The 24,565-nt window shown below is 37.3% G+C and overlaps 1 long non-coding RNA gene across 1 annotated transcript in view; it reads right to left on the bottom strand.

Annotated features, from left to right (window-relative positions):
• The window catches only part of LOC123464468, a 198,972-nt gene that overhangs the window by 173,932 nt on the left and 475 nt on the right, over nt 1–24,565 (bottom strand). The gene's annotated exons all lie outside the window — the stretch shown is intronic.

The following is a 24,565-nucleotide window of genomic DNA, read 5'->3' as shown; positions in this document are numbered from 1 at the left end:
TTTCATTGTCCCTCCTTCCAGAATTTAACTCCTTGTTGCATCATTTCAAAAAGTCCCATTAATAATCATTAAATTTTGTTGCTAATCTAAGAAAGTGAAAACTATTGGTATGGCTTAATGCTGCCTTTAATGCCATTTCTTTGATTCCACTGTACCATAGTACAACCAGAAGAATTTTTATCAAAGGGAAACCACCACAGAATGTTTTAGCTCTTGGCATTGCTCTGCACTTTAGCCATAATGACAACCTTCACCATTTCAGCTGAACTGAGGATGTTATAATTACTGAGGCATACAACAAGAAAATAAACTGTAGAATGAGCCAAAGGAAGGAAAATGGAAGCAACTGTTTAAAAATGAGGACACATGTACACACAGACCTCCAGCTGAGATGTCCAAAAGGAAAGGAAAAAGGGAAAAAGAATTGGTAACATCCATGGAAGCTAATGATTAATAGGGAGACATAGAATCACCTCTAAATGCTGGAAGTATAAAAATCCTTTCAACACAAGTCAAAGTCATTATATAACTCATACAAGATGATGAATTTCAATTACATGATGAAATATTTTACCTGGATAATAAGGGTATAGTTACCATTTTATGACAATAATATTGGGGTGACTAACATTTGTATGTGAAGTTAAAACTAAAATTATTTTCACTATTACCAAATGTCAACAGAGGCAGATAAGTGAAAGACAAAAAGATTAATATAGGCATTACTATTTGCAAGTTACTTCATTAAGTAATTGCTATTATTACTTTCACATTGCTAGGAGAAAATACCAAACCACTGAGGAGAGAAGAGAATGTATTTTGGCTTTCTATCTCTAGGGGAAGCTTCTTGATGGCAGGGAATAGCATGGTATGAACAGAGGCTGGACATCACCTCTGCCACAGCAGGAGGAAAACAGCAGCAGGAGAGTGAGCTGAGCTCTGGCAAGGGGGAGCTGGCTATAAAGCCCCTAAGGCTGCCCACAGCAATATATCTACTCCAGCAAGACTCCACTTCCCATTTTGCTACCAGCTAGGTACCAAGCATGAGTTTATGGGGAACATCAGATTCAAACTATGGCAGTAATTTATAAAATTTAAATCATTTAATCTTCATAACAGACCAATATCTTAAATTTTACAGAAAATAAAATTAGGTCTACAGCAAAAGAAGCAAATTTCTAAAGTCACACAATTTATGAAGTATATAACAGAGATTCAAATCTAAGGTTTTAACTTTTAAAACATATATATGAATTGTAGATCTTAATGAGAGAAAAGCTTAAGGGAAGAATCACTATGGTATATATAATTTTGTGTGTAAATTTCATAAAATAAATTATTTGAAAAATTTCAAAACAACAAAATGAAAAGCAATTGAGGCTATAATTAGAAATGTCAGGAACACAAGTAAATCGTGTACAGAGATTTGAAAAAATGCTAACTGAAGGCCTAGAAAGATGACTCAGTGGTTAAATGTACTTCATGGGCCAAAGAATCACCAAAATTAAAACCTATTTAAACTGCTAGGCATGACCATGCATGATGTCTGTAACACAGTGCTGTGAGCAAGAGCAGAGAATTGCTGGGGACCAAGAACCACAAGTTCTGCAATCAGCCAACTGCTCCCTCCCAAGGAAAAACAAGAAGGTGAGTTGTGAACAAAAGTTCCCTGAAAAGCACTCTATCTGCTGCACCTCCTTCTCCCAAGGCTGAATGGGCTGATAAAGCTTCTGTGATTGTGGAGAGATGGAATGTGGCAGGATCAAAGCCTAATTACCTTGGGCTATTTTTAGCCCCTTAATAGCCATTATTACCCACCATTGTGTCTGACCTAACATCCACATGACTTGATCAATTGATCAGGTGTGCCCTTTTTGGAATGTACTGACAGACCACCAGCTTCCACCAACCCAAAGGCTAATAATGTCATCAGATAACATCTAAAACCTGTGGTGGAAATTTCCTGCTTTGCTGTAACCTTCCTACCTGATGGCCAAACAATGTATTTGAAAAGTGCCTTAATTTATGAATATCTTTTGTTCTGGGACTATAAAACCTTCATGAAATTGTTAACACATTGGGACATGGAATTTAGGGTAACCTAAATCTGTGTGCCCTGGCCATAGTCACTCATATTTGATTCGGAATAAATTATCTCATATTCTCCTTAAGGCGAGAGCTGTGTCTTTTGTGACAGAGTAATGGGGCGGGGGATAACTGACGATGTTTTTCTCTGGCCACCACATGCTGCAGGCAGATACTGTGGTGCCACATCAACATATACATGTGTATAGATCACACATACCACAATGCTATGTACATGTGAAAAAAAGGAAAAGAAAAAACACTTAATATTTCATGGATACTACAACAAAACAAAATTAATAAATGATCAAAAAAGCCGTTCAGCTTCTAGTTCCTTTGGTTTGAGGAGTTTTGTAAGTAGGCTCTGGAGGCGTAGTCACCAGGACTTTTAAAATAAGAATTCTAACTCAAACTTTCGTGGGGAGACGAGCTCTGTTGTTCATTTGGTTTCTGTATCATTATGTAGCTTTGCCAACGTAGATCTTACTTGTGGACCAGGCTGACCTCAGCCTTGCAGTGATTCTTTGCCTTGGCTTCCTGAGGAAGTTTTACTGGCCAGTCATCAGGCCAAGCTTTGCTTCTCAACCTCAATCTCATGCAGGGCACAAAGGGAACCCTGGCTGTGAACTTCATCAGAGGCTTGAGGAAGCTGCATTTTTATGAATTCAGTGTAAAGCTTTCTTACTGTGGCAAACCAGAAGTTGAAAGATAGGGTGTGAGCAGAAGTGACAGCTCATTTTCTGAGGGACCTTGGAGCAGTTTTCCATCTGAAATATCTTCCTATCTTCTTTACATGTGCAAACTACATCTTGTGGGGCTTGTAGTTAAACCATTCCTTAGATGTGAAGAAGGCTGGAGAACGATTAAATGAGTGGGGGAAGAAAAGATTAATCATTTAAAAAATGCACACAATAATTGAGGGCACTTCAACTGTCCAGATAAGGCCCAGGTATGGGGCTGTTAGAACACAACAGAGCTAGTATCAGTCTCTAAATGCGGATAAAGCCATAGTCTCAAAAAATACCAAAGATAGTTCCTAAGTGGGATATGAAAATAATTCGCTAAAATAAAAGCTGATTTAGATAAAATTATAAGAAAATTTCATCTAGAACAATGAGATAATTAATGGTGAACATTACTTTTATGTTTAGCTCCAATGATAAAGGAAGCATCCTTATTTATTTATTTTTATTGTATTTATTTTGTATTTGAGAGAGATAGAGAAAGGTTGATAGAGAGAATGGATATAACCAGCACCTCCTGTCACTGCAAACAAACTCCAGATGCATGTGCCCCTTTGTGCATCTGGGTTTATGTGAGTACTGGCAAACCAAAACTGGATTGTTAGGCTTTGCAGACAAGAACATTAACCTCTGAACCTCTGTCCAAGCCATCCGAGAATCTTTTTTTTTTTTTTTTTTTTTTTTTTACTGGATTTTCAAGGTAGGGTCTTGCCCTAGCCCAGGCTGGCCTAGAATTCACTATGTGCTCTCAGGGTGGCAATGGCAGTAATCATCTTACTCAGCCGTCAGAGTGCTGCGATTAAAGGCCTTTGCCACATGCCCCACCTAAGAACACATTTTTAATTGACTGTAAAGGTTTGTCCAGTGTTGTTCTCAGTCCTCTCTACCCTATGACCTCTGCATGGATACATGTAATTCATGGGACAGAGGGCTTCCTCTGGTCTGGTCATTTCCCTGTTTTGTCCTCCATCTGTCTTTTGCTTTGAGGTGACTTCCCACTTTAATTACATTATGATTCATGTTTGATCTCTGAGTCTACTGAAAAGGGGGTACAGTTAGGGTGACTGGATCCCTGAAGGTAAAAAGGCAGGAAAATTTGCACTTGCTAAAAGTCAAAGATGATCTGACTGCTTATCTCTTTCCACAAACAACCTGGACCCCTCCTTGGAGGGAGGTCTTTCATGGGATTTAAACATTGTTGATAGGTCAAGTTCAGCCCCCAGAACTTGGTGTGTCAGTGCTATCCTCTTCCTGAGGCAGTCCTAGCCCTAACCAACCAGCTGTCTCTCTGATTCACCTGAGATGAAAGACAGCCTACCACTCACTGTAAGGTTGTAAATACCTTTGCAAGGAGAGGGCAGGCTCTCTGACCACTTGAGAACTTCCAACTGTGAATCAGATTTTCCCTCAGCCCAGGCCCAGCCAGGAGGGCCCCCTAATCCTTACTCTCCACATGAGCTCTGTTGCAGTCAGGTTCTCATTACTTGCAGAAATCACCCAACTAAGAGAACCTTGTGGGAAAAAGAGGTTTATTTTGGCTTACAGGCTCGAGGGCAAGCTCCACAATAGCAGGGGAAAACAAAGGGTGGACAACACTCCCTAGCCAACATAAGGTGGACAACAGCAACAGGAGAGTATGCCAAACACTGGCTTGAGGAAACTGGCTATACTATCCATAAGCCAGCCCCCAACAATACGCTCCCTCCAGGAGGCATTAATTCCCAAATCTCCATCAGCTGGGAATGTAGCATTCAGGACCCCTAAGTTTATGGGGGATACCTGAATCAAACCACCATAGGCTCCTTTATCCCCTCTAGCTCCCAACATGGCAGGAGCTCCTTAAACTTTTTTTTTCCTCTCTTTTCTTTTTGCTCCCCACCCTGACATCCACATGTGATCTGTAGTCACATGGATGCCTTTCTTTGGCTCTTTACTTCCCTCAATAAATATAATAATTTAATAATTATCCTTCTCAGTCTTCTTTTTTATTCAATTCTTTGATTAAAATTAAAAACAAACCTAGGGCTTGTGGTTCAAGGACTTTCATGGGCCCCTACCACCCAGTTACATTACCACATGTGCACTTCTAAACTCTGCATCTACCATGTGGGTGCTTCCTCTAAACTCACGGCCTTCTGCACGTGTGATTTCTCTAAACTCATGGTAAGCATGGGTGTAACCTTTTTATTCCTCTTTCCCCATCTAAGTTTCCTGGTGTCTGCTTTGGTACTTTCTCTCTGCCATTATTCCTCAACCTATTACTACTTAATCTCTGAATTTTCTTTCATGGGAGACTTAGGCATGAGGCTATTCCCCCTACATGAGTGTATATTTCTTCTAAATTTCTCTGCATTGGCTTCTCAATCCTGTCTTCCATGTGATTGTGACTCTGCTCCAGCCTTTTCCTGTAACCCAATTTCCTTTAAACGAACCTCATGATTTCTTTTTCCTCCCTAAATAAACTCAAAATTCATAATGTATCATTCTTGAGTCCATTTTAGTCAGTTCTTTGTTAAAATGAAAATAAGGACCAAAATTTGGGGTTTATAAATTTGAGAGACTCATCCTGAAAACCAAAATCCTGTATCAATAGTACTTTAAGATTTTAAAGATAGTTGTTTGTCTTCAAATACTAATCTCTGAATTCTACTGATGCCTGCTATGTTACAAAAACAAACAACAGATCCATTTTTTGTTTGTTTGCTTCTTTGTTTCTTTCCTTGGTAGGATTTTCTTTGAGTCTAATAGATGATTGAAAATGATTTTCACATCCATGTGACATGTGATTCGAGAAATGTACATGATTGAAATCAACTGCAGAGTCAGTATTATACTCTGGCTATTTCCTTGCCTTCCTCCTTTCCAATTTAACATTAGTTTTATCCAACTAAGAACAGTATAAGGCCTTTTCTCTGATCTGGGTGCCTCTCACTAAGCATTTCTGTGGTAGGACACACCTCTATCTGAACACTGGTTCTTACTGTACATCTCTGAGATGAAATATACTTGCTTTCCATCTAAGTTGCCAAGACTCCTCATTTGATGACATATTTCTATTCTCATTCCACTAGGTTCTATCTGTCTTTTTAATTTTACCTGATCTCTTTTAATTCAGGGGATATCAGCAAAATGATAAAATATATGACAAGCAGAAGGCAGATGGAAGTGGCTTTTCTTAGTACCTGAATAAACCCATAAAGAGCTGAACCAAGACTTTTAAACATGTAATATCATTTGAAAAATTCCCTTGTATTTCTGGGTATTAAAGCCATAATAGATTTTTTTTAATTTTATTTTACAAAGGTAAGTATGATTCACCTACAGTAGAAGAATGACACTACTTGTGGACAAAAATTTGTGATCCTAATGCAAATTCCTTCCAATAAACTTTGCTTTCTTCTATCAATGGTATTTTTTAGGAGTATAAGATTAAGAATGTTAAATATATATTTTGCATGGAATCAAAGTATGAAAATGTAGTGTATAGTGTGAAATTTATAATATCTTAAAGAATTAAGTTAACATTTCTTTCAAAGGAACGAAATTTTAACAATATAATTTAAGTTAATAAGTGAAGGCATGATCATCAAAAGGTTTTGATTGAACATAAGCCAGATGCACAAAGATGAGACAAGCACAAGGACACACATGGCCCCTGGGTGGAGCAAGCGTCTGCAGTTCAGCCCACTGTCTGAGGCCCCTGCACACCAGCGCTCTCTCTCTCTCTCTCTCTCTCTCTCTCTCTTGCATGCATGAGTGCACTCTTCCTAAAATATAAATAAGTAAATAAAAAGGTTTTGACTTGAGAAAAAATAAAGAAGTTATTTTTGTCTGATATCTAGAAGAATTTGGTAGTAAAATAAATAATCACGGTGCTATAAATTATGGACTCAAAACCAAATACAAAGAATGATAAAGTCATCATTGGAAATAGAAGCATCATGATTAAGGAAACACTTATTGCTGTGTTGGTGGAGATACAAGATGGAAGAGAAGACTGGGAAACAAAGACTCTAGCATGGGTGATGAGGAAAGTGGATTTTCTTAACAAAAGTGAGCAGTGTAGTGCATTTATATTTTTGAAGGGGCCTATTAGAATTGGGCTATGGATCCTAAGGTATGTTTCAAGTAAGTTATATTGCAATCGATATGCAGATCATTTAAAATGCATGTTCATCCGTGAAGCAGACATGCCATATAATGGACAAAGTCAAGAATATTTTAAGAGCTCAACACAGAGAAGTTATTGGGGAATATATAATAGAACAAAAACAGTCATAAAAGTATAAGGAGAAAGTAAAGTCAAGCCTAAAAATCTCAGATATATGTATGCATTACATATACTTATTACTCTATTTCTTGTATCTTAACATAATTGATGCAGGTTTTGTAGGTTCAGGAGAGCTCTAAGAAACACCAATTCTGGGTCCTTGCCCTGTTAAAAAAAGTGACAAAAGCAGACTCAAAATGATACGTTATGAACTGGTGATTTAATGTAGGGAGAGATCATAAATTGTGAGGTTTATTTGAGGGAAATTATAATCCAGGAAAAGGCTGGATCAGAGTCACAAGTACATGAAAAACGGGATCTAGAGATTTAGAAGGAATGTACACTTGTGTGAAAGGCACAGCATCCAGCTTAAGCCTTTTCATGGAAGAAAGTAAGTAGTGATGTTTTAAGGAAGAATAGCGGAGGGAAAGTACCAAAGTAAAGACTGGGAAATTCAAATGAGAAATGGGTATTAATGAGAGATACCCCAAGTGTAGAGAAATTACATTTCTAGAAGGTCCAGAGTTTAGACAAAAAAATACCCACATAGTAGATCCAGAGTTTAGAAGTACATACATGGTAGATTCAGAGAAATTAGATTAGAGACAAATCATACATGTAATCAAAGTGAGAAGGAACTCCAAAGCTTAATGCATATAGAAAACAAGCAGAAAACTACCTAGGCCAAGAAATAGTGCTTTCTCTTACTCAGCCTGGCTGGGTAGGGGAAAGGCAGATTTATGTGTCCAGAGAGAGATCAGCATGGACAAGCTTGCAGTCAATTAAAAATAGCTTCTTTAATCAGACTCAGGCATGTAAGGGGAAGACTTGATTGGCTTATAGATTCAAGGGGGCTCACCCAAAGACTAACCCACCTAGGTTAAAATGTGTTAGAATGTGGAGGCAGACACAAGTTCTATTCCAGCCAAGACTGGGTGACATTTTCTGCTTCTCTCTTTAGGCTTCTCTCACATATACAAAACTCTACATTCTTGGCTCCATCTCCAGCGAATGATTATATTATATATTATATGATATAATATTATATATTACATATAGATTATATATTTAAATATATGTACATACACTATGCATATGTATATATGTGATGAAACATATTTCATACTTTCCTACATAGAGAGTTCATAAATTCATTATATAACACCATATAAAATTCAGTACAAACATATCTACTACTGCAGAGGCAACTGTCATTAGTATGTCACATTTTTCTCTCTATGTGTAGTTAGGTATATCTACAAATCCTATATATGAATGTATCTCATTTGCAGAGTGCTAAAATAATACAAGAAGACCCTTAAGGAACAAAAACAAAAAATCTAGAAAAGCACTGGAAAGAAAATCTTTAGCACAACTTCAAGCCATTCTCTGTTCTTGATTAATGTTTTCATTTAATGACTTGGCTGAGTGTTTCTGGGGTATGCAGTTCAGGTGTGCAGATGGCAAGGCACTGGAGGCCAGAGAAAACATGTTGGATGATGAAATCATAGTCCAAAGATTTAATCCATTTAAACAATGCACTAAATAATAGTACATTTTAAAAAGAATGAATAAACATTTCCATTCTTGATCTTTCCAGTTATTAATATATGGTAGAGGACATAATTTATCAGAAAGTACTTGCAAAGAAAAAATAATAAAAGAAAAAAATCGTATCCAGTGGCTAATAGAAAAATCAACATGATTTAATAAGTATACTTTTATAAAACCTGGAAGATGATAGGATCATTGTCCTCAGTTGGAGAGGTCAGCCTTGGAGATTGTTGGGTTCTATAATATAATATAAGCAGTATATTTCAAATGGTTGCAATTTACAAATACTCATAATATGAACATCTCAAAAAGTAACTTACAAGGAAAGTGGAAGCCACAAAAGTCATTTAGTCAGGACACAAGAAGACTGAACTTCAGAACTTAAGTTGATAATTACATTTAAGAAAAAATAATTAGGCTTGTATTCAAATACTTATGTTGTGTCCTATGAAACAAAATCAAGACTGAAAAATGATAGAAAATTTTTGGATCAGCACAATGCATTGACTCATTTTGTAGCAGCATAAACAGTAATGATATATAACATTTTGAAGTAACCAAAAATAGGAAGAAGGACTGCTTCAGTGTGTCTCAACAGCTTAGAACTTTTTTTTTAATTTTTGCCTCTGAAACAAACAAGGAAAGTATATCTTTTTAAACAAAAGCCTATGTAGCAAGGTAACCATTGTACACTCTTCCCTTGTACAATCTTGTCTCCTAACAGTGTCATGACTTAGGATATTCTAGACACTGATTTCCAGCTTTGTCTATCTCCTAGATTCTAAATCCACAAATGGAAATTTGTTATTTCTCGATCAGTGGTTTTCAAGTGGGGATATATTTTCCCCTTTGCTTTAATAGCCCTTTGGGGAAGTCTAGAAATATTCAAGTTGGTACAAGTGAGAGGGGCTTACTGATATCTAATGGGAAGAGGCCAGGGGTGCTGGTAAACACCTCACAATACATCATGTGTCTCACCCTAACAAAGAATCCATGTCCCATTTCAAGAGGGCCCCAAGAGAGAATTACTGTTGTATATGTATGTCCATCTCCCAGGTCACAAACCTAGTATAAGTACCTCTAAACTCAATATTTCACTAACTGTATTCAACATTTCTCTTAGCTTCCCAAGTATCCTCTCAGTAAAACTAAGTTACTGTTCCCTATGACAATTGTCATCACACTAGGTACCCAGTCGTATGACCTAGAAGCCTTGTAGTCATCCTCAACTTGTCACTTTCCTTCACTTTTACTTGACCAGCTGATGCATCTCAAGTTTAGTTGATGTATTTCTGAAGAGCTTTCCAAATCATTTACTTCACGCTCTTCGCTATTCACAGTCAAAGCTCTTTACATACTTTTTCATAACATGATTTTTTATAATCCTTCCATGTCATTGTTGCTAGAATTATGCTTCCATTTTTCTATGAGAAAGAAAGGGAGATAGAATGAGTGAGAAAGCAAGTGACAGAGAGAAAGAGAGAGAATTGGCATGTTAGGAACCTAGCCACTGCAAACAACTTCCAGGTGCGTCACCTTGTGAGCATGTACCTCCCATGTACCTGTGCCACCACGTGCATCTGACTTACACGGGTTCCAGGGAATTGAAATTGGGTCCTTAGTTTTTGCAAGCAAGTGCATTAACCACTAAGATATCTCTCCAGTCCAAAATTATCTTTCTAAAACAAAGATTGGCATCTCATTGTCCCATGTATAAAACATAGGCAAACCTCCACTATCTAGTGAAGGAATAAAAGTGCAAGCTTCTTTGAGAGTTTAATATTGTTGTATATGATGGAATAACAGAATTTCAACATCCTAAAGATGGAAGAAGCAAGGATGGTAAGGGAAAAAATATGTGTAACAAAAGGAGACATTGCCTCAAAAACAAAAACAAAACAAAACAAAAACCAAGCCTAAAAAGCAAGCAAATAAAAATTCCGAAGTGCTCACTAACTTGGCCACAAGGGTTCTTAACGTTCTTATGTTATACCTCTAACTCCTCTCCTTGCATGCTGCCATGGTTTGAGTATGAATAAGTCCACCATAAGCTCATGGGTTGAATACTACGTGTCCAGCTAATCATGCAACATGGGATAGTTATGTAAATTCTAGAAGATATAGATGTGTCACTGAAGGTGAGCCTGAAGTTTTATAGCCTGATCCCCTTTCTTTATCTCTGTTTCCTGATTGTGGATACAATGTGACTGACACTTCATACTACTGCTGCCATGCCTTTCCTGCTTGAAACTATCTCCTGGGATTATAAACTAAAATAATTTTATTTATTTGAGTGGATGACTGGAGAGATTCTTTAATGGTTAAGGCACTTGCCTGAAAAGCCAAAGGGCCAAAGTTCAATTCCTCTGGACCCATGTAAGCCACATGCACAAGGGAGCACATGCATCTGGAGTTCATTTGCAGTGGCGGGAGGCCCTGGAGGGCTCATTGTTTCTCTCTTTCTCTCTCTCTTTCTACCTACCAATTTCTCTCTCTATCTCTCAAATAAATAAGTAATAAAATATTCTTTAAAAAATTAAAAAATAATTTTATGTATTTAGGAGAGAGGCAGATGTAAGAGAGAGGGAGAAAGTGTGTGCACCTGGACTTCTAGCCTCTGAAAATGAACTCCAGACACATGTGCTTCCATGTGTATCTGGCTTGACGTGGGTACTGGGGAATCAAACCCAGGTGACAAGTACCTTAACTGATGAGCCATCTATTCACCCCATAAGCCAAAATAAACCCTTCCTTAAGCTGCTTCTAGTCAGGATTTGCTCATAGCAAAGAGGAAAGTAACTAAATAATACAAATGATAAATTGTATATTTTAACTTTTTTATATGCAAAGGTGTCACAGTTCCAAAGTTCCATTTTTGAGTGAAAGATATGTTTTTACATTAAATATGTTCCATTGTATTATCATCTTCATATTGATGTCTATTATTTTGTTTCTTAATAAATTTAAAATTTGAGTAAGCATTCCTATAGCACTTACAATTAGAAGAAAAATATTTTAAACACCTCTTCCCCACCACAGTGAAGACATCTGTTTGAAACATTGTGTTTCTTAAGCACGCAAACATTAGCAGATACTGAATGATTTGCTTGGCAATATATTCTAAGTGCTTAATTTTACAAGTAAAGGATTTCATAATCAGAAATCCCAAACTGGTAGGAGCTGTCTTCTCCCACTGTTGGAGGGGGAAGGTCATCTTGTGTGTTACATTTTCTTTTTATGATATTTCATAAAAAGGTTAAAAATGTAATAGTCTTTTGAATTTAGCACTGAAAGGAAAACAAATATTTGAGTGTCTAATGCACGCAGTCCCGGCGAAATGATTGGGCAAGCAGGTGTTTAAATGTTAAGTATGCCTTTAAAGAAGACCTGATGAAGTGTATTTGGACATGTATTGCCCAGAAGCATATTAAAAGTACACAAATCTTAAAATTGCTTTTAATCAGGTAGAAGAAGAGGCATGTGTACATAGCACTGAACCTGAACCAGCCCTTTATGTTTGCCTTTGGAATCTGGAGTGATTGGTACTCAGTCACACACCTACTCTGTGTCCTCAGCCACATCTAAGCAAATTTTTCCTAAGGAAACCATGCTGTCAGCTTCCAAAAGCAAAGTTAGGTGTTCCAGGGAAGCCAGTCTGGGGTTCCAGCCAAACAGCCACAAAGCCTCTTCATAATGAAGAGGTGACTGGATAGCAAAAACCTTCTTGTAGGTGCAGACTGATGTATTTTAGACTACAAATCAAGCCTTAGAGCCACTTCCCTGCCCTGCCATGATCAGCACATTGTCACATGGTGCTCTTATCTTCACTCTGGGATACCGTTACTCTAATGTGGCCCATGTGTAGGATGGAGTAAGAAAACAGAAGATAGGCAGGGCATTCACAGAAATAAAAATAAGAATAAAATAACAGCTGAGTACAGAAAGGAAGAAAGATCCTTATGATCTATAAAATTTCTTGTAGTTTTGTTCAGATTTTAATACATGAAAATTTAGCATATATATATACATATATATATATATATGTATATATATATATTGCAATCACTTTCTGCAATAGTAAATATACTAGTAGCAAATATGCTAGTTGTAAATATTATAAAATGAAGCTCAGATATTAACTAGTATATCTGTGTCATTACTGCAGTTAAAAATAATAATCCTGAAGCTTAGTAGCTGAAATTCTTTTATGTCTATTATCTCCAGCTTTTAACATTTATTTTTGTAATAAATTAGATCTGATATTATTTAATTGCTTGTCAGACACTAAGAAATCATTGCACAAAAAGAATTTTGGAACATTCTGTTCCCTTCCAGCCATACAGGAAATTTCCTCCCTAATAATCTTTTTATAATAAAATCCAAACTAGTAATTAATCCTTTTAAGTAGTGTTTTAGGCAACATTGAACAGAAAACTATCTCAAGCTCTCAAGCATGCTTATCTGCATGAAGTGGATGGACAAAATATAACAGACAAAGTTACATAGTGTCAGTTTCTGATATATAAGCCAAGATGTTTCTTCTTCACAGTACATTGTGGATCATGAAATCAGACAAAGGGTAGGCTTTCCTTATGAATGAAGCTTTTCATCTTTCCCAAACTCAGTGCATGGTCTATATGACCATTCATAACTTTGCCAGTCTAGAAGTACATAAATAAATATAAGAGCTAGAGCAATAGTAGACTTTAGCTCTCCAGAAACATAAAGATAAAACAATGAAAAGACTTGGAAAAACACATCTACAAAGATGAAAGATATCTTAAAATGAAACAATAAACATGAAATGTAACATGTGGAAATCATACATATACTTCAATAGAGTTCATCCCTGTGAATTGAACTCCAAATTCATAAATGAGCACAGTTGTAAAGTTCGTGGAAAAACTATGTTGACTCTAATTTAGTTTTAATACATGTGGTGAGCTCACTACAGCCAATCGGTGGTAGGTTTAGTATTCTATATGTGAAATAGATGTAGTAACCCTCTTTGGCATTGGCTACACGACTCAGTGGGGAAAGTGGCAATCATTGAGACACTAGAAACTTTAGCACTTGGAAAACAATCCATGAATGTGTCACAATAGAAGGTGTCTCAGAAAATGAGAGGAAAGAAAGAAACAAGAGAATCTCAGTAATGTGAATTAGCTGCAAAACTATAGTGAAATTGTTGATGGTGACACAAACTAAGAGATCATAAATTTCAGGTTATATTTCTTCATGAAAGGATCAAACAGGCTGTGATTGTGCCAGAAAGTCATGACTAGGAAATTAGTTAGAAAAATCAGCATGAACACCTATAGAAAATATGTGTTGAAAAGTCATAGTGTAATATTCCCTACATTAGAGTTCTTTTCAGGAAACTACTGCTGGCACTATCTGGAGGCTAAGCATCGCTCAAGGGCAGAGTGGGTCTGTTTTTGTTATTTACATCCCCACCCATGGTGCCAGCCACTGTATCTGACTAGATAGGACACCTGAACAATCTTAACTAAGTGTCTTTGAAATGCATATGTTCAGTCATATACATGTAAATTCAAGGTATGAATCGCTTTCTTTACTTTGTAATTGCCATTTTTGGTGTTTGTTTCTGAATGTGTCTGTTCAGGATGCAAGGAGAAAAGGCATGTGGCCAAAGTACAAAAAATATTAAAACAAAATATTCAAATTGGTTAAGTTACAAAATTAGCAAAACTCAGTTTTAAAATTATAAGAACGATGGCCTAAATAGTAAAAAGCCCTTCTTGCAGCTATCCAAGAAGCAGACAGCAGCCTGCCCCTCAGGTGGAATTCATGTGTGGGCCACACACATAATGTACCTGTAATAATTGTTGAGGAAGCTTTGAACAAACCTCCCAATATCCAAGTGATATGTGCAAAGGACAGTGGCTGGTTTTCTTAGTCTCCACTTAGAGCAGACATGAAGATGTGAATTACATAGCTGCAGGAAGCTTTTACAAGGGGTTTAACCAGGAATTCCACAACAATGTAATAGTGGACACAGAGAGGGAAGAGCACAGGAAGAGGTGACTTTGCTTCTCGGAAAGTGCTGTAAAGTTGTACATTGTTTGGATTCCTTCTTGGCCATACTTTTTAGGACAATTTAAAATACTACAGAATGTGCCTTTGTTATAAAGGAAGGATATCACTTTCGGGTTACCAAAAATATCTAATTTATCCTGATCTACTATTAATGCATCTACAAAATTAGTAGGCATAGCTGAAAATGACATTTTATTTATTATTTATTTGCAAGTAGAAAGCAAGAGAGGGCAAGAGAGTAAAATGGACATAACAGGGTAAGAACACCAGATGCATGAGCCACTTTGTGCATCTGGCTTTATAGGCATACTGGGGAATTGAACCTTGGTCATCAGGCTTTGAAAGCAAGTACCTTTAACTGCTGAGTCATCTCTCCAACCTTGAATTTTTTTTTTAACTGAAAGCATACCACAGAATTTACTATATTTAATAATATGTAGGTGTATTAATTTTAGGCAATTTATGAATTACTAACAAAACACACTTTAAGGTATATTGTTCTTAGTTATGTTTTCATCAGTATATTTGTGTTTTGTGATGTTTTATGGAGACATAATTTCACTATGTAGCTGTCGTTGGAATAGAATTTATCATGTAGACCAGGCTAGCCTCAAACTTGCCTCTGCTTAATGACTGCTGGAAGTATAGGCTGATACCACCACATGGTGCTCTTCAGATAGACTCAGATTAAAAATGTACAATATGGGCTGGAGAGATGGCTTAGTGGTTAAGCGCTTGCCTGTGAAGCCTAAGGACCTCGGTTCAAGGCTCGGATCCCCAGGTCCCACGTTAGCCAGATGCACGAGGGGGCGCACGAGTCTGGAGTTCGTTTGCAGAGGCTGGAAGCCCTGGCGCACCCATTCTCTCTCTCTCCCTCTATCTGTCTTTCTCTCTGTGTCTGTCACTCTCAAAAAAAAAATAAATTAAAAATGTACAATACATTGATCAAAGGGAATGCATATATATTTAGAAGGATTTTAGATTGATATAACCTCTCCAATTAGACAAAGGACAGTGGAAACTTTCCTCTGGGGTCTATTACCTTCTAAGCTTCTGACTTGGTTCTCAGTATAAGACACAAATTCCTTCCACAGAGTAGGCTTCATATTCAATTAGAGAGCAGTTGATTTCCCCTACTTAACTAGAGAACTAGAATCCCCATAACTAGAGAATTTGCTTTTTACAGATAGCTGTGAATAGTGGGACAACCCAAGACCTGTCAAAATGACAAGAATAGAAAGCTTAGTGCCTGGCACAAGACAAGTCAATTCTATGACACTTGCCAGGGCCCAGAAAACATTACAGAGAAATGGCAGATTAAATATGAGTGTAGCTCTCAATGTTAGGCAGATAAATCCTCCAGGGAGATGCTGATAAACTCTGAAGACACTTAAAACTCATCTGAGAAGAAAATTAGAAGGTGTTGAGAGCACAACAGTAAAGGAGATATAACAAACCCGCTTAGGCTCAGGGCACACTGTGAAAGAGGAGGTGCAAAGAATGTAAGAGACTCAAGGTGGGAAGGTGTACTGTGAGGCATTGCCCTCCCCACAGGAGCCAACTGGATTATTATTTTGTTTAGTAATGAGGTAAAGCATGGGGATTATGACAAACTGGCATGACTTCCCAGTATGTTTCTGTTTATAAATTCACTATACTAAGGAACATCCTACTTTGCTAAACCTTTACATTGTTCATGCCTGTGTCATTTTAGTATTATTTTTACTTTAATTTCGATACCTCTAATGCCGATCATGTTTCAAATGACCTGGGAAAATGAAGCCTTTGAACTCTAAGTAACTTTTACATTTGATTATTCCTACTCATACTCATTCAATAGTAGCTTTTGTGGTTGCTTTAAGAAACTATCCACCAGTCATGGGCTACAAGAGGGCCTACACCTATTTAGTTCTCTCTAAAAAAGAAAACAATGGTTATTCCATTTATCTGGCACTAATTTTACACTCTGATGAAAAATTTGCTTATCTTTTTCAGATGGATGCAGATCCTTAAGAGAGAATCAGCCCATCACACCTCAAAAGGGCCCCAGCTGAAAATAAGAGTAATTGGAGAAATAAGAAAGAGTGCTGCTTTCTTGGTGAACCTGGTACCAGTGCAAGGGTGAAGAAGATAGACACAGAGAACACTCAACTCCTACCAAACCAGATATCCAGAAACACAGAGGCTCCCAAGACCTCATCACTGAAGCAGATATAAAATGAACCCAACATGGCTCAGGGAAATTTACTGCAAAGGGGGCGGAAAGAATGTTAGAGCCACATGTTGAGTCATTATGCACAGGGACATTGCTTGTTCCCATCACTGATGGCTAACCCCACAATGCATGACCCATATTCCCCAATGAGGAGAGTCCCTGCGAAGGGAAGAGGGCAGGGAGGAGAATAATGATGGTGCCAACATGACTGCATACACTGTGTACATAACTAATACAAAAAAATGTATAACCTACTTGGTAGACTAGCATGGTTTCAAACTCAGAGCAATCCTCTTGCCTCAGCCTCCCAAGTTGTGGAGTTATAGGTATTCCCTGCTACACCAGCTTGCTCTGTCTGTTTTCAATCAATATTTATTGACTGCCAAATTGCCATGTCTCACCTTTCAACATCATTTTTCTAGTCAACTATATCTGTTGGTGTCATTTAAGATAACAAAATCAACAAAGGAACTTGTTAAAACAGAGAGACCACTTAAGCTTCTGAGTCTTTTTTAAAAATATTGTATTTTTATTTATATATTTGACAGTCAGAAATAGGGAGAAAGAGAGAAAGAAAGAGAGAGAGAGAGGGAAATTCTGAGTCTTAATCGGCTGTATTCATCTCTGGGAATTTGGATTGCGACAAGCCTTCTGTGAGACTCTCAAATGCCAGGATGTTCACAAGCTGTACCAGTTTGGGGACGGATTTTTTTTTTTCAGGTTGTTTTTAACCTTAATGCCGACATTAAGCTGTATCATAAATTCTTTGCATCTCCATGCCCCTGCACTACTCAAATTAATCATCATAAGTAGCAAGAGTCACTGTCTTGATTACATATGGTAAAACCAAGTCTCAAAGAAGTACAGTGCAGAACCAAGAGTGCCGCCTGCATGCTGTGGAGGCTGTGCAGTGGAACGAGAGAGATAAAGTGCCCAGAAGAGAGACTTATATTTGAATTCTCATACTGTCACTAGAGCGGCCTGATTTTGTCATTCATCCACTTTGAGCCCCAGTTAATCACAGTAAAATGGTGATTATAGTCCTGATCTTTGTAGGTCATAGCATATCATGGACACTCAAGTAATATTAGTCCATTCCTGTCTGCAATTCTATTTTTACCTTGTTATTTCTTTACACATGGACCCATTTAAAAATTCACTTTCAGCCTGTTTATTTCTGAGTAGAAATGCATGCCTACTTTCAACAACCTTATGATTAAGTGTTAATTAGTCATCAAAACTGACTGTTTAAGAGCTACATCTGTCATATGAAGCACAATAGTAAGCCTGTGAAAATATGCTAAAGTTGGAAACATCAGAATATTCTAAAATAGAAGAATATTAAACAAAAACAATATTCTTAAATCAAATTATTATAGTCATAAATTATAGTCTTACAAATGTACAAAAATATGAAATTTGAAGAACATGATAAAATAGTAAGTACAAAATACATAAAATTCTATTTTATTTGCAAATGTGTACAAACATTGTCATATAACTTTGTCAAAAGGCATGAGTAGAAAACACTATAGTATCAGTAGCATTTACTTTAGTTGAATTATTATTATATTAGTTTTCACCCTTCTATGCAATTCAAATTTTTTTTCTACAAAATGCATTTTGTAGTGAAAAAGTAAGCATTGTATAGAGTATGAAATATTCATAAGTGAAAACTGCTACAAACTATTGATATGAATCACATATCTCTGGCTTCTTTTCTCACCTGAAATCCACAGCAAGAACATGCTTCCTACAGTGGTTTTCTTTAATTTCTAACTTGCACAACACTGTGCAATTCTCAGGGGCACACAGGTCCTCTCAGACTGCACAGATGAGGAAGTTTGTCTCTAACTATTTGGCTTGCATAGATATTCTTCAAATAAATATCTGTTACAGAAGGCTCTAAATTCAGGGAACAATCAAACTGCTCATTGGTGTGTGTGTGTGTCTGTGGCATGGGGTTAATTTTTCCTTTACATGGAATTAAGTATTCCCCAAAGAAAACAAAATTAGCCTCTCATTCCTGCGTTTTTGCAAGTTTATTTTGCCCTGAGAACTGCCCATTTCTCTTTCATTACTATTCTCTATGACACTGGGTACTCTCCCATGCTTCAATTTCTCATACCAAACAAGATGATTATGCCAGCATTTTGACAATGTTTGTTTTTTTTATTAATTGAAGATTAACTCAGTCACATTTTAAAATCCCATGAGTGACTCCTTGTATAAACAACATGATTCGTATGTATCACACCGAGTCAAATGCCACCTTTAGTGACCCCCAAAACCTATGAGAAACTATGAAAGCATCATGCATGCAACAGACAGTATTCATAAACATTTACAAACCTACTCTCTGCCCAACACAGACACTGAGCAATCTAGATGATACTTGGTTGTCCCATTAGTCCAGAAAGGAGGGCACTCAAGTCTTTGAGAGATAAGTGTGAGAGTGAGGGGAGAACTGGTGTCGACAAGAATACAGAGAGAAGCATTGAGAGCATTCTCCAGGTCAGGCAGGAAGCAACACTTCAGCAGCACTAAGAAGACCAAATGGGAGTTACCCAGTAGGTGAGGCAGCAACAACAGTGGCTTGGCATTACTGCTTGATATTCTGACCTGGAACTCTGAAACTGTCAACACCACCTTGTTTGTACCAGGTGACAGAAAATCTTAGTGCCTACAACTGCAGCTGCTGATGTATATGGTCACCTCTTGTGGGCATCGTCAATGAACCTCAAGCCAGGAAAAATGCATGTTAGGAACCAAATCTCTCCTGTAGCCTGTGGACCACAAACACCAGAGAAGCTGCTGCACCCTTGTTAACAATGCAGTGGAAGTCGTTTGTTTACCTCTAACCCTTGCTAAAACAGCAACATGCTGCCATTAACTCATTGTTATATATTGACATAGGATTATATGCTCATGGAGAAATTGCAGTATCTTTTTCCAGGAACAACTCAAAGGCACATGAATGCTTCAGAATTTCCTTACAGTTAATTCTCACCCTAGAAGCCCCTCTCATTTGCCCAAGCTTTTAGCAATTCTCATTTAGGACCATGCAACCAGAGGTCCTGCAATACTCAAGACAATATAGTGGAAATATCTGCTCATGCCATCGTTTTCCCCTGCCATCGTGGAGCTTCCCCTTGAGCCTGTAAGCCAAAATAAATCTCTTTTTCCCAGAAGCTGTTCTTGGTTGGGTGGTTTCTACCAGCAATGTGAACCGGACTGCAACAGGTATCTAAAGTCCCACATTCCCCAAACATAAGTCACTAGTGATTTCATTTTGTTCCTAAAAAAGTCACTACTGTATGACTATACCTACTTATTTTAATTTGCATTAAAAATAAAAATTTAAGTCAGGCATAGTGGCTCACACCTCTTTTCCCAGCACTAGGGAGGCAGAGGTAGGAGGATTGTTATGAGTTCAAGGTCACCCTGAGACCACATAGTGAAACCCAAGTCAGCCTGGACTAGAATGAGACCCTACCGTACAAAAATTATTTAATAATCTGTGTGTTTGTGTGTGTATCTGTGTGACACACATGTGTGAGTGGGTACACCTATGTGCACATGTCTGTGAAGACCAGGTAATGTCGGGTGTTGTGTTGTTCTTCTGCCACTACACACATTTTGTGAGACAAGGTCTCTCATTGGTCTAAAGTTCACCTAGTAGGTTATACTGGCTGGGCAGCAAGCCTAGGGATCTACCTATCTCAGTCTTCCCAGTCCTGACATTGCAGGTGCAGATGCAGGAGCATGTCTGTATCTCCCTCCTTCTCTCTCTCTCTCTCTCTCTCCCTATATATATACACACATATATATATATCTATATCTATATCTATATCTATCTATCTATCTATCTATCTATCTATCTATATATATATATATATATAATCTATATATCTATATATCTATATAATCTATATCTATATCTATCTATCTATCTATCTATCTATCTATCTATCTATATATATATATATATATGTGTATGAAATGGAAATGGAACTCAGGTCCTCCTGCTTACAAAGCAAACACTTTACGAACTGAGTTTTTTCTCCAGCCCTAAGAACTGTATTGAGTTTTCAAAAGGCAAGTAAATTGTTGTGGGCATCAATGAGTTTAGTATAATAGGAAAATTCAAAGCAAGTGTGAAGTTTGCTTTCTGACTTTAAGAAGTTTAGAGCATGGTTGGAAAGGCTCAAGAAAAATCACATTACAGTGATGCACTAACACCAAATGTAGAAAATAGTGACACCAGGAATCACAAACAGAGGAAGCATTTCTCTTCATGAAGGAGGACAACATGGGATCCAGTCATGGGAAAGCAACCACTATTAAGAGATTTTATATTTGCACATTTTGCAATACAATGACTAACTTTCATAAGAACAAAGACAAGGTCCTATTTGTATTTTGCAGTACATCATACTTAAAATTTTCAAATGATAATTTATATACCATGTGAAATATTTTTTTTTTAAAGATAGGAATCTAGACTAAGTTAGATTTGTTTCCCAATATCAAGTTTATTTCTATTTGTCTTAAGAAACATAGCAGCTCTAGGCCAACCACTAAGGGAACTCTGCAGCCGACACCCCAACTTTTGTGCTAATTTGTCACATTGACACCTCTAAGGGACAAAGCTCAACTCTGCAGATTAGCTGAGAGTGAAACTGAAATCCTGACTCTTCAGAATAACTGGCACATATTCACCCCACCAACACTCAGTTTTCAAATATAGAGGTCTTACCCTTATGGATTTGTGGATGAGTCATAAGCAAAGAAATCAAGACCTAGGTATCTTTACAGACCAAGTTCTCTCTTCAGGGGCAGCTTCAGGTGTGTATTTCCTGAAGTAGTTGGTCCCATAAAAATGATGGTTTGGTTTTCTATTCATAGAACTATGTGGGTTCAATTATTAGTGATTATGTGGTTAGTGAACAACATATGCAAATTCCTTTACATTGCTTCCGCTCCTTTGTTGTCATCAGAGAAGAATATTTTTGTTCATCCACTTTCTTACACATCAGGGAAAGCTATAGATGTCAGTCAGTAATGGTTGGAAGGAGTATGTCCCCTAATCATTGGGGCTATGTCCTTAAGCATGCCGTTTAAGTTTCCCCACATACTGTAGGAACAAGTAGCCAAGGGTCTCTCATAATCACATTGTTTGGCCAGAATTATAAACACTGAAGAGAGTTTAGACTAAACCAAGATGCAGACAGCAAAGTAATTGAAATGTTTTTATGAAGAAAATCTGTATGTGCAAAGCATTACTGTTCCACTCTTCTCCTGCATCTGCTTCTTTCTGTGTGTGCCCTGTACCCACCACATAGCTGGTTGGGGTACAAAGATGAACTAGAAAATCATGCCTGAATAATCTAAACTTTTCAAAATGGGAAGGCAAAACTATCAATGTGAGAAGATAACACAGGAAGATTCTGGACCCCTCTCTTGGAATTACATGAAAAAAAATCTATAAAGAGTTGTCCAGTTCTAAAGCTAACTTCCATGTGTAAGGTTAAAAAAAAAAAAATCAGGAGTGAACAGATGGCTAAATGGTACTTGTCTGCAATGCTTTAGGACCTGAGTTTGATTTCCCACTACCCTACAAAAAGCCAGATGCACAAGGTGGTACATGCATCTGGAGTTTGTTTGCAGTGGCTAGAGGCTCTGTCATACCCATTCTCTCTCTCTCTCTCTCTCTCTCTCTCTCTCTCTCTGTCTGTCTCTCTCTCTTTCTCTCTCTCTCTCTTTCTCTCTCTGTCTCTCTCATTCTCTACCTGCCTTTCCCTTAACCTCAATATATCATTTTTTGACAATTTTTTTTTTTTTTTAGGTAGGGTCTCACTCTAGCTCAGGCTGACCTGGAATTCACAATGTATTCTCAGGGTGGCCTTGAACTCATGGTGATCCTTCTACCTCTGCCTCCCAACTGTTGGGATTAAAGGCATGCATCACCATTCCCGGCTAAAATTTTTTTGACAATTTTATGATGTATTTTGGTTATAATATCCTCCCACTACCTCCTCTTGTCTCTCTTTCATTGCATCATTTATGCACTCCTTCATTCACTCAGTGGTGGGGAAATATTTCAAATGATTTCTAGGCCATAAGGATATATTATTAAAAATCAGTATAATGTCTCAGAATTTGCATTTTGATATAGCAGATATAAATTAAAAATCATATTACCCTGGAACTTTCTATAGTTATGCTTCATTTTCTGCCTTTCTAAGATGACTGAATTGTTGGGGGCATATGGAATGAGATTTTCATAAAATCCCCAAATGTTCACCATGATATTCAAGTCAATTTCATTATTTCCTCATATGCTTTCAGCTCACAACTAAAACCAATGAGAAGTGTCTAACACAACCTGGACTGGAGTATATTTGTAGGACCTGATCACACCTACCAAAGTCATGCTTACTCCAGCGTCCTCCTTGGGAAGGAGCCTTCAGACCAGGAGCTCTTCCTGATCCTCTAAGCAGCTGTCTATTTCAGTGCTGATTAACTTGTGCACCCCTCTCTCTAAGGAGACTTAATTTGGTTTGTACTTCAATGCATGCTCATGCTCACAGTCTTGAATGTGACCAGTCTACTCACTTGATTGGCAACTCTTTGAGGTCAGGTGTCAGAAGCACTCTTTTCATGGAATCTTAAGCTTTATCTAGCACACAGTCTTGAATAGTTAGCTTTTCAATTCAAATTTCTTCTGTTGAATTTAGTTATAGTTGTGAAAAATGATAGCAAATAAAATTCATTGGCTGTCTCTCTTGCAGAATAATAAGGGAACCAAAAGAAGATTAAACATATTCCATCCCTTTTGTTAGAATGATCTTACAGAGGAGGCCTCAGACTTACATATTTCCATTTAGTTTGAATCTTTGAGTCATTCAGCTTTCTGGCTTGTCTTTCATATAAACTCCCAGCCAGAGCTCTCTCATTTTTGGAGCTATCTGGAACTTCATGTATAACCCTAAGTGTAAAGAATATATATCTATAAGTCCATATATCCTTCCTGTTATCACATATTTACCTCAGCCAAGATTTATCCTCAGAACACAAAACCATCCTGTCCTTAGAATTTGCAAGCACAGAAAACTGAACTGACTTTTGAAACTAAACAAATTTTAAAAGAACAGTAAAACAAGTACATTCTTTAAATACACATTTTTTTATCAACATATGATCTGCACACTACATGAGGTAGAAACATAATTTGTGGAAGTCAACTGTCCATCCTTGTACATTAACTGTGCACCAATCCTGCATCTGGGTCACACACATGCTATTGTATACACAAACACAACACATGTTCTCATAGTGTGTTAAACCATATAAAATGTTCACTGCATATACATTGCCATCCATTGTTTTCATAGGTGCACCATGCTCATTTTAAACATAGACATAGAGATATTTATGATTTGCAGCTGTGGCTAAGTCTACACCTACAGGTAAAAGTCTTTTACTGTCTAATCTATGGGAGTGGAATATTTCTTTGGCCATTGTCTTCCAAAGTCACATATGGTTTTAAAAAAATATTACATGGAAAGGCAATTTATATTTATTCTTTTTTTTTGCTAAAAAAAATCCATAAAAGTATTGTGGTATATTATGTTT

This window comes from Jaculus jaculus, chromosome 11 (genome assembly GCF_020740685.1).
Source record: "Jaculus jaculus isolate mJacJac1 chromosome 11, mJacJac1.mat.Y.cur, whole genome shotgun sequence".
Lineage (NCBI taxonomy): Eukaryota > Metazoa > Chordata > Mammalia > Rodentia > Dipodidae > Jaculus > Jaculus jaculus.
Note: the sequence above shows the minus strand (reverse complement) of the source record. Positions and strands in the feature narration are given on the sequence as shown.